The following is a 12,150-nucleotide window of genomic DNA, read 5'->3' as shown; positions in this document are numbered from 1 at the left end:
AAATCAAGAGCTGTGCACCAGCCTCCTGGGTGCAAGGAAGAGGAGAAAAGCATCTTTATTAAAAAAAAAAAAAAGAGAGAGAGAGAGAGAGAAAATCTATTTTTTTGCAGTTTCAGAGAATAAATTAATCTGCTTTTTTAGCCCCAGAGCAACTCCTATAGCAACTTCATGAGGGACCCTCAGTTCCCACCATCTCCTGCCTCTTACACTTGGGAAATGCAGAGCTGCTCTAGAAGCTTTTCTGCCCGAACCAACCCTATGAGGTCTGTAATTTCAGCTTCCAGCCTCCCCTCAGCACCTTGCACAGGGGGGATGCTTGGGCATGAACCCCTGAGCTGCACCACCCCACCAGGCTGCAATAAGCATTGCAGCTCCCCCGAAACCTCTAAATTGATCTAAGCGAGGAGTTGCCTGTCTGGCATAGAGCAGCCCTGATCTACCTGCATCCTCCCCAGCACAAGCACCACCGAGCAAGCCCTGGCCACCCTACACCAGAGCGTGGCTACTCCCTTCAAGCCCTCTTTTAAAAGCTCCCAGGAGTTAAAAGGAGTGCTCAAGAACCCAGCTGCCATCCTTCACAGCAGATAGCAGTCACAGCTGTTGATGTTCCTGTGTGCTGGTGGCCCTGGGCAGCCTCTTGGTGTCCTGAGTTTATTGGTTATTGCAGACTGAGTGAGGCTACAGGTGTCATGAATTTGCTGGTCCTTGTGAGGATTTCACATGCTTTCACTTCTCCAGTCTATTACACAGGTATAGCACCACCTTGTTCTTAGATATCCCAATATCACCGCTACCTGATGTAGCTCAGGTGTGTGACTAATGCTATTGCTGGCCATTTCTGAGGAAGGTAATATATGGTTAGGATGCTCAAACCCAGTTTCATCCAGCTTTTACTGTAGATATTAATGGCTTGATCTGACCCAAAGCTCTCAGTTTTCCTCCCCCTGCTTTTGCCCTTCTTATCTTCTTGCAGGCTGTCTCATAACTTAGCGGTTTGCTCAGAAGTTTGGCCCAAGGTTATGCAGCTGTGCAGTATCAGAGCTGGGCTTGGGATGCGTGGAGGCAGCTAAACAGCTGTGGGGGACAGCGAAGGGGAGAATTACACATAGTTGTTTTCACGGTCAGTTATAACATTTCTGTATAGACTTTTACCATCCTTATCCACTATATATGACTTCTATAATTTCCTCTTTAAAGAAATGCAAGGCTTAGCAATCAAGTTTTGGCTATTAGGTGTAAGTATCCTCCAATACTTATATGTATCATCGCTCTCCAGTGTCACTTCTATTGTGGTTCAGTCATAATTTATGATCTATTACACTTTATCCCATTTCAGACCATCACATACACATGCCTAACCCCTGATTCTCTCAGATTTTAACTACTTAGCTACTGGCAGCACTTAGTCTCCCACTCGCTTCAATCCTGCCTCTCTGTTTCCTTTCTTATTTGACGCCCCTCCTAAATTTCTCCCAAATTGCTTAAAAGACCATTACTGAAATCAGCAGTTCAACACTAGGGCTAGCTGCTTCTGCTCAAGTTGTTCCTCCTCAGAGGATTGTCCCGTAAATGAATAAAACTACTGAGTTCATTCAGTTATGGCAATTTTAGAGCACTTTTTCCAAAACTTCAGCTGTGATTTCCCAATCTGGGTGGATCCAGATCTTGAGCTGTAACTCTCAAAGCTCCCTTAAGAGCTGTAACAATTTTTAATTTGGGGTCTTAAGTTATTACTATTAGATTAAGTAGCTGGAGCAAGCTATGCAAGACTAAGGCAGGTTAGGTCATAAGTTAGCTATCTAGCCATGAAAATCTTATTGGTGACTGCAGTAAAACAGACTAAAATAAAGAAAACAAAACTCCAAGCAAGCAAGATGTAGCAATGAAGCCTGTATAGTTAATGCACAGTTTATAGCCTTGTTAGCAATAGCAACGCCGTGTTACTGGCCTGCAGGTTGCTGTTCCTCCTCTCCTTTGGTAGTCCCTAGCTCCTGGGTTACTGCCCAAGAGTGCAGCAAGGATGCTGCAAACCCTGCAGCAAAGCCAGGCTCCTGAGCAGGACTGAGTCTCCGTGGAGGCGTTCGCTTTCTGGTCTGGCCCCGGAACCCATAAAGGTCTGAAAGTGGTTGCCTCTAGTTGTTCAACTCATTTCACAGTCATTATCTGCCTTGTCAAACGTCTAAAATTAATGCAATTTATAAAAAGACTAAAGCTGTTAAGACAGAGTGAAAAGCTAAGTTAAAAATCCTTGCAACGGCAGGAGCCCTCGACTCCTCCGCCTGGCCTCGGAGTCTGCATTGCCACTCCGTGACTCTCTCAGCTGTTGCTCGTTCAGGGACCTGTAGTAAAATCTGTTGCCCTACGAAAATAGAAAATAAGCAAAACTCCAAGCATAAACCAGCCCCTTTAGTGTGCAAGCGTATAAACAGATCTACTGGAGCTACGCAGGAGGTAAACACCACGTGGGCTGCACCCTTTGCTTCCGAGAGATGAGGTTGCGCCGGGGCGTGCTGTGAGTGCGGGGGCTCCGGCTGAACAGGCGCCGGAGGTTCCTCTCTGGGGCGTTTTCTGTGTCTGTGTTCTTGACAAATTCATGACAGATTCCAGAATTTTTTGGGCCCCTCAGGGGGATATCTGAGAAACATGAACCCATTTGTATTTACTATTGCCTTCATCTATTTAATAACTTAGAGGACGTATCCTATTAGTAACATAATAAGTCCCCTTCCATTTTGTCTCTAAGGATTGTTCCTTTTTATCTTGTTTCAAATACATTTCTTGGCCCCTTATTTCATAAGCCGTATATGAATTGGATTCTTCCTTTCTCATTTTACCTATTTTTCTCATGTTGATTTTTCTACCCGAGCCTTGTTTTCTTCTTTACGCTGCCGTAATATTTTAGAGTCTTGGACGCAGAGCCACCAAGGAACTGGCTATCCAAACAAAATATGGTAGGGTTGTAAATCAGTCCCTAATCTGTCACTGCTTCTTGAAGCTACTAATACCGAGGTTAACTTTTCAGCCCATTGTTTTGAATATTGTCCTGCAATTTTCTTTAGTCTAGCCTGACTCATTTCTTTCTGCCAGTCTGGAGGATTGCAGTTGGTAGGGTATATGCAGTCCTTTCTTAATCCCCAGGTTACTCATTAAGGCTTGAGTTACTTCACTTAGAACTCACCCCTCCCCACCCTTCATCTCATCCTATCTCAGCTCATCTTCCATACCTATGGACAACTTTCCTTAATGGTATATTTACAGTTCCAGCAGCTGTATTCCTTTTAGGTCGAGGAGTCTCAACCCATCCTGGAAGGATATTCATGGTGACAAAGAGATACCGATACCCTTCTGTAGTTTGTGACAGTTTATCTGGATGATCCCTTCGCAACATTTGCTAATGTCTTTGGTTTAGCCAATGCAGTAAAGTTGGCAGCTTTCTTTTACTGGTTCACTTTTGCATCATTGCACACCTTATGTGGTTTTTATTTGTGTCATCTATTTCCTGATTCATTTGGGGCCAAATATAAATTCTTTGCACTCTTGTCAGAGTACCCTGTACTCCTTTATGTAACTTATTATGACAGTCTAAGACAGCGTGCTCTCATTCAGCCAGCCACAGCATCCATCCTATCTTCTGTTTTAGCTGATTCCTGCTTGGGGCTGCAGTAAATAAACTCTGAGTCAATTTATTTACTTGCTCACTAAATTGTTTCTCAGTTTTGCTTTCAGTCTTCTCATGTACTTTAGTATTCTTTACATATATTTTATTCCCACTCTCCCTCTAAGCTTGTAAAAAACCCCTCCTGTTTTCTTCATGGGTGTCCCATTATGTGCTTGCCATCGCCTTTCTCCCTATCATGCATCCAGAATTTTATTCTCTTATCAGCATAGTAGTTATCTGTAGAGAGATACTGTGTAGAAGGAGAGGGGTTTGTCTTTTACTGACAACCTGTAAGCTCCTTGGCATGATCCTTTCTCTAGTTTCCCCACTATTTGTTTCCTCATTCCACTAATAGCAGTATCTTGGATTACTTTTCCTCCTTGTTCAAATTTAGCACTCCCATGAGTGCACAATACCTTTGGTTTATTACTGGTTTCCTTTAAAAGGATACCCACGTTAATATCCATTTCTTCTCTTTGTGCTTAAGAGCAGAGTACGAGTAGACTGGGGTACAGCTGGGCTATCGAGGGGGAAAGCCTCAAAGACCGTCGTAGCCCAGACTGCTTCTAACCAGGCTTTCTCATGGCCAGGGCAATTTGGTCCAGCCCCTGGAGAGGGGAGGACTCATATGCTACTGGTATCCATTTTCCTTCGCTACTTTTCTGTAACAGTACTGCTCCCACAGAATCAGCTCAGGTTGAAATTCTTATTATGAGTAATTTTCCTTTGGTTGGGAATTTTAGCGCGGGAGCTTTTCAAGCACCTTCTTTCATGTTAGATAAAGCATCGTCTTGCTCTTTGCACCAGCTCCCTTCCTGATTCTTTTTCTGACATTTCCATAATGCTCTGCTGGTGCTAGCAAAGATGGATACGCTGCCATAAGATACTAATACAGCTATAGATATGCTGCCATAAGAAATTAAATCCTCCCAACGCTCTTCAGAGCTGGGACTGATTAGTGGGAGTCTTTATTTCATGGAAAGGTTAACCTTTCTAGCACCTATCCATCTTCTTGTTTCACCAGTTCCAGTTCCCAAGCAGTTAACCTGGGGTTGTGTTAATTGTGCCGTATTCAAATTGACTTTAAATCCCACTGGGTCTATTAATTTTAAAACTCAGTTACTTCTCTCTTGTACCTCTTCTTTTGTAGCTAAGTCCCCCAAATATCATCCACATAAGACAATTTCTTTTCTTTGTCCCCCAGATACCATCATTCAAACACTTTTGTAACGCAAGCGTGTGCAGCAGGGCAGGTGCTCGGCCCTGTGGGAAGCAAGTAAAGGTATATTGTTTGTCTCTTAATGTGAAAGCAACTCTGTAAATTGCTTCTTCCCCTGCATTTTGCCATATGGAAGTTCGCTGTGAATCGTGGGGGTGCATTTGTGCCGCTAGCTCTCCTAATTCATCCACTCCCCAAGGAGCCTGACTCAGCCTTGGGGCTGGCAGGGGCAATGGAGATGCCTGTGCTCCATGGGGAGTGGGTGGTTGGTACATGGTATCTTGTCCTGCTGACATTTGAGCAGCTCCACATCAGTTCGTTAAAGACTCCTCATCTTCCTCAAGCTTACGGACTGATGTTAATGCTGCCGATTGCATCCTTTTTTTACCATTCTGCTGGGCAATTTAATTAAAAGCCCATGATGGCATAATTAAATATTCACCAAGGAGGTGCCCAACATGCAGTGAATAAAAGCTGGTGGAGCACAAGCTCTAATCAATTTACCTCTTGATTCCTATTTAATTCAAAATTTGAAGCAGTTTCTCTAAGTCGTACACTCCTCTCTACTGTTGTGCTTTCTTTCAGTGGTTTCGTATCTGCAGCTACCTGCCTTGGGGTCAGTTTTTGTCATTTTAACAGCAGTTTGACCTGCCATACCTGTCTGCCCCGAGATGGCACCTGTAGTCCTTGTGGGATATGCTGCTGTTCTCAACTTCTCTTTCTTTTCCCATTTGCCCATATCATCCTTGAAATCATCTTCCCCTGATGGCTCCCGATCCAGTTCTCTCCACTACTTCCTGCAGCTACTGCAGTTATTTTTAATTTTTGCATCCCAATCTGCTTTTGCAAGTGTCTAATTTTAGCTTTGCATTTACTATGATCAGGTCCCTTTTGAGCTCTCCCTTGCTCCAGGGTGAATCACTGCACTATATACGTTAATCCCTCTCCTTACTTCTGCCGTTTTTCCTTCTCTTTTTCTAAATTCATCTGATTCTCTAATTGCCATTGCACCTCCTTATTGCCTTCTTGGGCCACTAGATGGTATTCATTTTCTAAAGACAAACTTATTTCAAGTCACTTGATGGACTCTTTTAAAACATAATTTTCCTGTTGAGGCAGCTGATATTCTGATGTTGCCTCGGCTCAGTCGGCACGGATTATTGTTGCTTCCCATCCCAGTCCCACTAAGAGAGGCGGCGTATCCTCGAGTCTCCCTTCATCCGCTCTCCCGTATCGGGGAACATTTGGTCTCTATCACCCATCGGCTTCCTGTGGGCTGGAGAGGCGCCCACAGCCCCTGCTGTAATCTCTGATATTGTTGGGATTTCCTGTAGCCCTCCACTATTCCTGATTTTAGGCTTTTTCCTGAGTCTTTTTAGATTTTTCCCATGCTTTCAGTTTTATCTTAAGGTATCCCTTAAGTATTGTGCACAAGGCTGGTCAGATTTATGGAGTTGCCTTGAAAGGAGATTGCTCAGAAGAAAAGATTTTGAGGATCTACCCAGTCACACCCTCCACCAAAAGATGTTATAAGTTCCCTTTTCCTGACAGTGGAGTAGATTTGTAGTTGTATGTGGCTGCTTAGAGCTAAGTATGAGCTCATGTCCTTTGGGGTGGTTCATGGGTGTCTTCATGCCATTTCCCCAGACAGCACCAAACATGGCTGCAAGCTCTATAAAAAGTGACCTGGAGAAAGTCGAGGTGATGGGTCAGCCCATGTTAAACCCTCCCGTAGATAGAGCATGGGCTGGCGAGGGAGGAAGAAAGGAGAAAAGCCTTCCTCTGAGCCAGGCCCCGCCATACCCTCTGGTATCTGCGTGTCCCAGTGCCTCGCTGAGTGGTCTCTCGCTGTTGTCGCTGCTGCTGCTGTGGGTGGATCTGTCTGTCTGTCTCTCGGTGTAAAGAAATACGAAACAGAATTATTTTTCATTTTGGAATCGTGCTGCTGCTGACATGATATTAAGAATAAAAAAAAATATATATTTCTGGTCTAGCATCCTGAGTTCGGCTCTTGCATCCTTCTGCTGTCCGGATTCCAGACGTCCGGATTCCAGACGTCCGTCTCGCCTGCAGGCAGTATGAGAACCCAACCGGGGGCCTGCTACGGCAGAAGACCCGCAACGGGCCCTCACCCACAATGTTAGCTGGGAGGTGGAAAATGGTCCCTTGTTTGCAGATGAGCTGATCTAAGCCTTTCTTTGCCAGGATATTACCAATTGCACAATTATGCACAGAACAGTAGTTGGGAGGTCTCTTTTTAAATAGTAACACACCAGAGGGCTTGCCTTCGCTACGTGCTTTCTCTCCCAGCATTTCTCACTATTTTTGTTCAGTTCCAGTAATACTGACCATGTAGGAACGCCAGCGTATGCACGGTGCCTGGTAACGTAGTCTGGTTTGTGTGTAACCCAATCGTAAGTGTGTTGAACACCCTTCTAAGAGTAATTAGGGGTGGATCCCGTTTGCTTAAGCATAGGGACTATTTTAGATGACCTAAAGACATCTGCTGCATCCGTGTGGGAGTGGTGGATGGGATACAGGATGCCCAGGAACTGGAATGCGCCCCTGGAGACCAGAAGAGACGCCCAAGGCCACATCAGTGTTTCCTACTCCGGAGTTACCCGTATGTGTAAGGAAACTAGTTCCAGTCACTGCTGCAAGCTTGCTTTTTATATGAAAGCCAAACTCTTTCTCTAGTTAAATCCCTTCTAGAATCATGGACAGAGGTGGGTTAATGTATTGCCGGCACAGGTCTGGACCACGCATCCAGGCACCCCAGCACCCTCTGAGAGGGAGTTTCCTAATTTAGGACTTGTAAGGATACCCTGTATCTTCATAGTGCTTGTTAAAGTGTTACAGCTGTAATGAATTCATCTTCATTACACGCTTGGGAGGTAGAGGAGTACTCTTGTCCCTGTGAAAGGCTGACAGATAAAAGGAGGCAGAGAATCAGAGAGACTCAGACCAGGCGCAGAGCCTGAAAAGTAATTACATGCCTAAACAGCTTTGGGAAGAAGCGTCTAAGTGGCAGATCTGGGGCTTGAACCTCTGTCAGCCCCCTCAGGACTGAATCTTTCTTCTTGTGCTGAGCTGGTACGGATCAGAAGAACTCAATTATTTACAAACCCTGTAGCCGCAGGTATGTGCGCACACACGCACCGCCCCCCTGGAGATGGGAATTGATTCGGATAAGACCTGAGCTGTCATTCGTACTGCTAATCCAGCTCAAATCAGACTTGGGTTTTTTTTTCCTCAGGGACCAGAAAAGGTACTGCGCTTTCCACTGCAAAGAATTTGTTTTCAGTTTTCCTACACTTGTTCATTACAACATTTAGGAAAACGTGAGGTTTTCTAGGGGAAAGATGATCTTTGACATTTTTCTGGCATGGCTGAAAGCAGAAAGTATCATCTTCAATGTCTTGAAAACTGACCAGGAGATCTTTTTAATTTTTTTTTTAGCTGAATAGAGAGGTTTGCACAGATTAGGTAAGGGCTTAAGACCCTGTGACTGCACCCCAGATGTGCTACCATAGCCTTGTGGCACTCTCATTGTGCAGCTGGTAGGGTTGGTGGTGGCAGGACAATAAAAGAAGCGTTTCGAGATTAGGCATTTTTCAGACTTACAAGTGCTGTGCTTCAAATGAACGAGGTTTTCTTCATATCTCTGTTAATGAATTAATTTTGACCGTCTTCTGCATGGTGTATACCACTCGAGAAGCTGGGGCACACGCACATGTTGACTTCTCAACTGCAAGCCTCCCAAAACCACAAACATCCCAACAGGGCTGGGACCCACCCAGACTCCTCACGCATTCCCCAAATCCTCTCCTCCAGAACTGTAAAGGGTTTGGGCTCCGATCTAAATTTTCAGTATGCAGACCCCAAATCCAAAATACTCCCTCCAGCTCCAACCAGTCACTGTCACGTGTTTTTGTATGTGATGTTCAGAGGTTTAGCTTGGGATGGAGCAACTGTTTTTGAAACTCATGTGAAACACGGGTTTGAATTAGACCTGAACCACAGCGATGCAAGACCAAACAGGCTCAGGGGTGAGCTCCAGCACCTGATGGGGTCAAGGCCCATCCTCATTGATTTTCCTGGAGGGATAATGACACAAAATCCATTTTTTCACTCCTGGCATTAGTTCTACTTGGTGCCTTTGCGATTATTTTCTCTGTGCACAGCAGGGTGAATTGATCTACAAAACACTTGCAGGGATGGTGGAGGATTAAGTACCTCGCACAGATGCTTCAATGCAACAGTTGTTACCCAGGACCGTGGAGAGAAAAACAGGGTGGGGTAAGGGAGTTGTTCATTTTCCTTCCACTAAGGTCAGCCTTAAATAACTCTCCCACCTCCCTCGGAGGCTGAGACAAGATAATAAGGACAAAAATGTCAGAGGAAAGCACGGGGCCCCTCTATTTACAGCAAAGGCCAAATCGCTAACCAACAGATCGGAGCTTGCTTTCTAAACACCGATAAGCGGCAACTTTGAATTAACAGCCCCGGTTCCTCCGCTGCTGTAAATCAGCCTGACCCTGACTGCCCGCAGCACCCCAGTTCCTCCCCCCGGCCAGGGGCTGCCGGGCAGGAGGAGGGGGCTGCAGCGGTGGGCTCACCCCTCCTGGCCCCCGGAGATCCCTGTGCCTGGCTCCACAACCCCCCCCGCCTCCCCCTCCCCAGCCCCCTAACACTAACAAGCCTTATCAGTGGGATTTACACCTCCTTGTCTAGGAACCCGTAGGCAAGCCTATGGACTCGTTACTGGTGTGCATCCAAATCCTTAAAGTAGCTTTAAGTGCTCAAAATGATCCACTTACCGGGCGGTAATTAATGATATCAGACCCGGGAGTCCCCATGGCCTGTCAGGGGAGATCAGAGCACTCTACAGTGGGGTCCGGCCGACCACGAGCAGGGAGGGGGTCAGCCCTTCTGCAAGTCCTTGGCACCTCCCGGCCCTGGCAGAGCATCCTGGGAGTGAGGAATAACCAGCGTAGCTGGCGATTTCGCCAGGGAGATGGATGCTTGGGAACAGCCGCTGCTCACAAGAGCAATGGTGGGTTGGATTTTTTTCATTGCTGGACCCTGTGTTAGGAAAGGTCCTTTGGCGCAGAACTGTGCCGGTCGGCGAAACACCAATTCCCAAGCGGGTGATGCTGTGGGAGTGAGGGGGAAGGAGGGAGAAATCACAGACCCTGTCTTGGGTCCCAACCCAGCTGGAGGCATCTGAAGTGCTAAAGCTTGGAGCACCCTGTGAAGGCGAAGGAGTGAGTGGCACCTCCAGGTGGCAAGCCACATCTCCTGGAGAAAAGTGGGGCCTCAGGGCAACAGCATCAGGGCAGCGTTAGCCACAATCTCCAAGAGCACCCTAATAAGAAAAGAGGGACATTTAGAGTAAAGTTTATTCTTGAAAATGGGGTCTCAAAGCCTCATGTTTTATCTCAGCACAGTGTGGTGTGAGCATGACTACATTGCCCTCAATGTCCTCTTACAGTATCACTTGCAGCCCCCAATTTTATCACTGGGGAAACCATGGCAGATGTCCACGGCGCACCCACAGCTGCAGAGATGAGCAGTGGCAGAAAACACAGATGCACGTGCCATGATCATTTATTTTAAATCCACGAGACCAATTTACAGCAGGACACAAATCTAGTCTAAGCAAGTGAAAACCATTCCTTCATTTTTTAGCATTTCTCTTTTTACCCCCTTGCTGCTTCAGCTGGTTATAGCACCCACCACTTTCTGCTATGTCTGCTGCTCCCTGGTGACCTGTCCATGTTTTCCAAAATCATGGCCAAGAAACAGGCCTTCTTTATTTTACCAAAGGCTTCCGCCGGTCAGCCTTTGCCTTCCAAGTGGTGCCTGTGATGCAAGCTGCTGTGGAAGCCATGGCAGTGGCACCATGAAACTTCAGTGCCTACAGTTGTAGGCACTGGAGAAAACTCCCTGATGGATTCAATGGCCCCTCTCATGGTTGTTTCCTGAGGACCAGATCAAGATCCTCTTTGGTTGTTCTCGTGAACTTCCACAACATGAAGAAGGACAGATGTGGTACCAGTGCTGAAAATATCTATTTTTGGATTGATGCTGATCAGGCTACTTTTCCAGCGCTTCTCCACTCTGTGGAAGTTATTTGTTACTTTTGTTGTTCATTACTTGTCCTCCAGCAGGGTGTCATCACCTCTTCTAATGTTTCTCTGTCTAGGACAAGGATTACTTTTGGGCCATTAATAGCCACAGATTTCATCTTGTCCTCATTGATAAACAAACTAATTTGTTCTGCTGCGTCTGCTAATAGCTGTGTCTAGGAACTATTAGCAGCTCTTAGGTGCTATTTTCTCCTCTACCTTCTCAAAAAATACGTGGCCAATAATATTTTAATGGGGTTAAAAGGAGCATACCTGTTTTTTCCATCTGTATTTATAACCTTGCATATGCGCTTCCCAAGGTGGATGGGGAAAGATTTGGGGAGCTTTACTCTAGAGATCATTAAATTTGGTCTATTTGGCTTGGGTAGCTGTACTTGTGTAGAAGTTTGAGCCTGTAGAGGCTGGGGGGGGACTTGAGCAAGGTGCAGCCAAACCAATTTGCAGCTCCCATGGTCCCATGTGAGTTGGGCTGGCCAAAGGTCAGCATTTGCCTGCCGAGATGTGTGATGTGCTCAGGACGGGTGGGCAGAGGGTTTGGGTCGCAGGAGGCTGTTCTCAGAGCTACAGCACACCTAGGAAACCCCCTTGTTCTCTAATAAAAGTAACTGGCTCTTTGTAGATGCTCCCTGAAGTACCTTCTACCAATGAAGTGCATTTCCAGAGGTGTGGATGTGCTCACAACCCTCTCTGCTGTTAGCAGCTAACCCAAAGGTGATGGAAACCGATGGGTCAGAGCTGGTTGGTTACACTGGTCTCTGGGTTACACCCTCTGTTTTATGAATCAACCTTTTGTGCTCTAAGTGGCAAGATAATGTCCCTGGCTTGGAAGAGCCTGGAAAATTGTGAAATCCGCAGTCTGGCAGGAGTGTCTCCCTTGGGCCCTGCGGCTGGCGGGGCGATGGTGTCGGCTCACATGCCCTGCACCCAGGCAGCTGCCCGGATTAGTTTATAGAAGCAGCTGAGATTACTTGTATCCCAGTGAATGGCTCCCTCCTCTGCTTGCACAATGCCCCTTTTGAAGCAAGGGCATCTCTCATTGTGTGGCTCCAGATAAGCCCCAGAGCCTCACCCTTTGCTATAGCAGCCCCCTCTCCCTCCTGAGCCCGCGAGGGCTCCTTGAC

Source organism: Larus michahellis, chromosome 4, assembly GCF_964199755.1.
Source record: "Larus michahellis chromosome 4, bLarMic1.1, whole genome shotgun sequence".
Classification (NCBI taxonomy): Eukaryota; Metazoa; Chordata; class Aves; order Charadriiformes; family Laridae; genus Larus; species Larus michahellis.
This window is presented reverse-complemented; position numbering follows the sequence as displayed.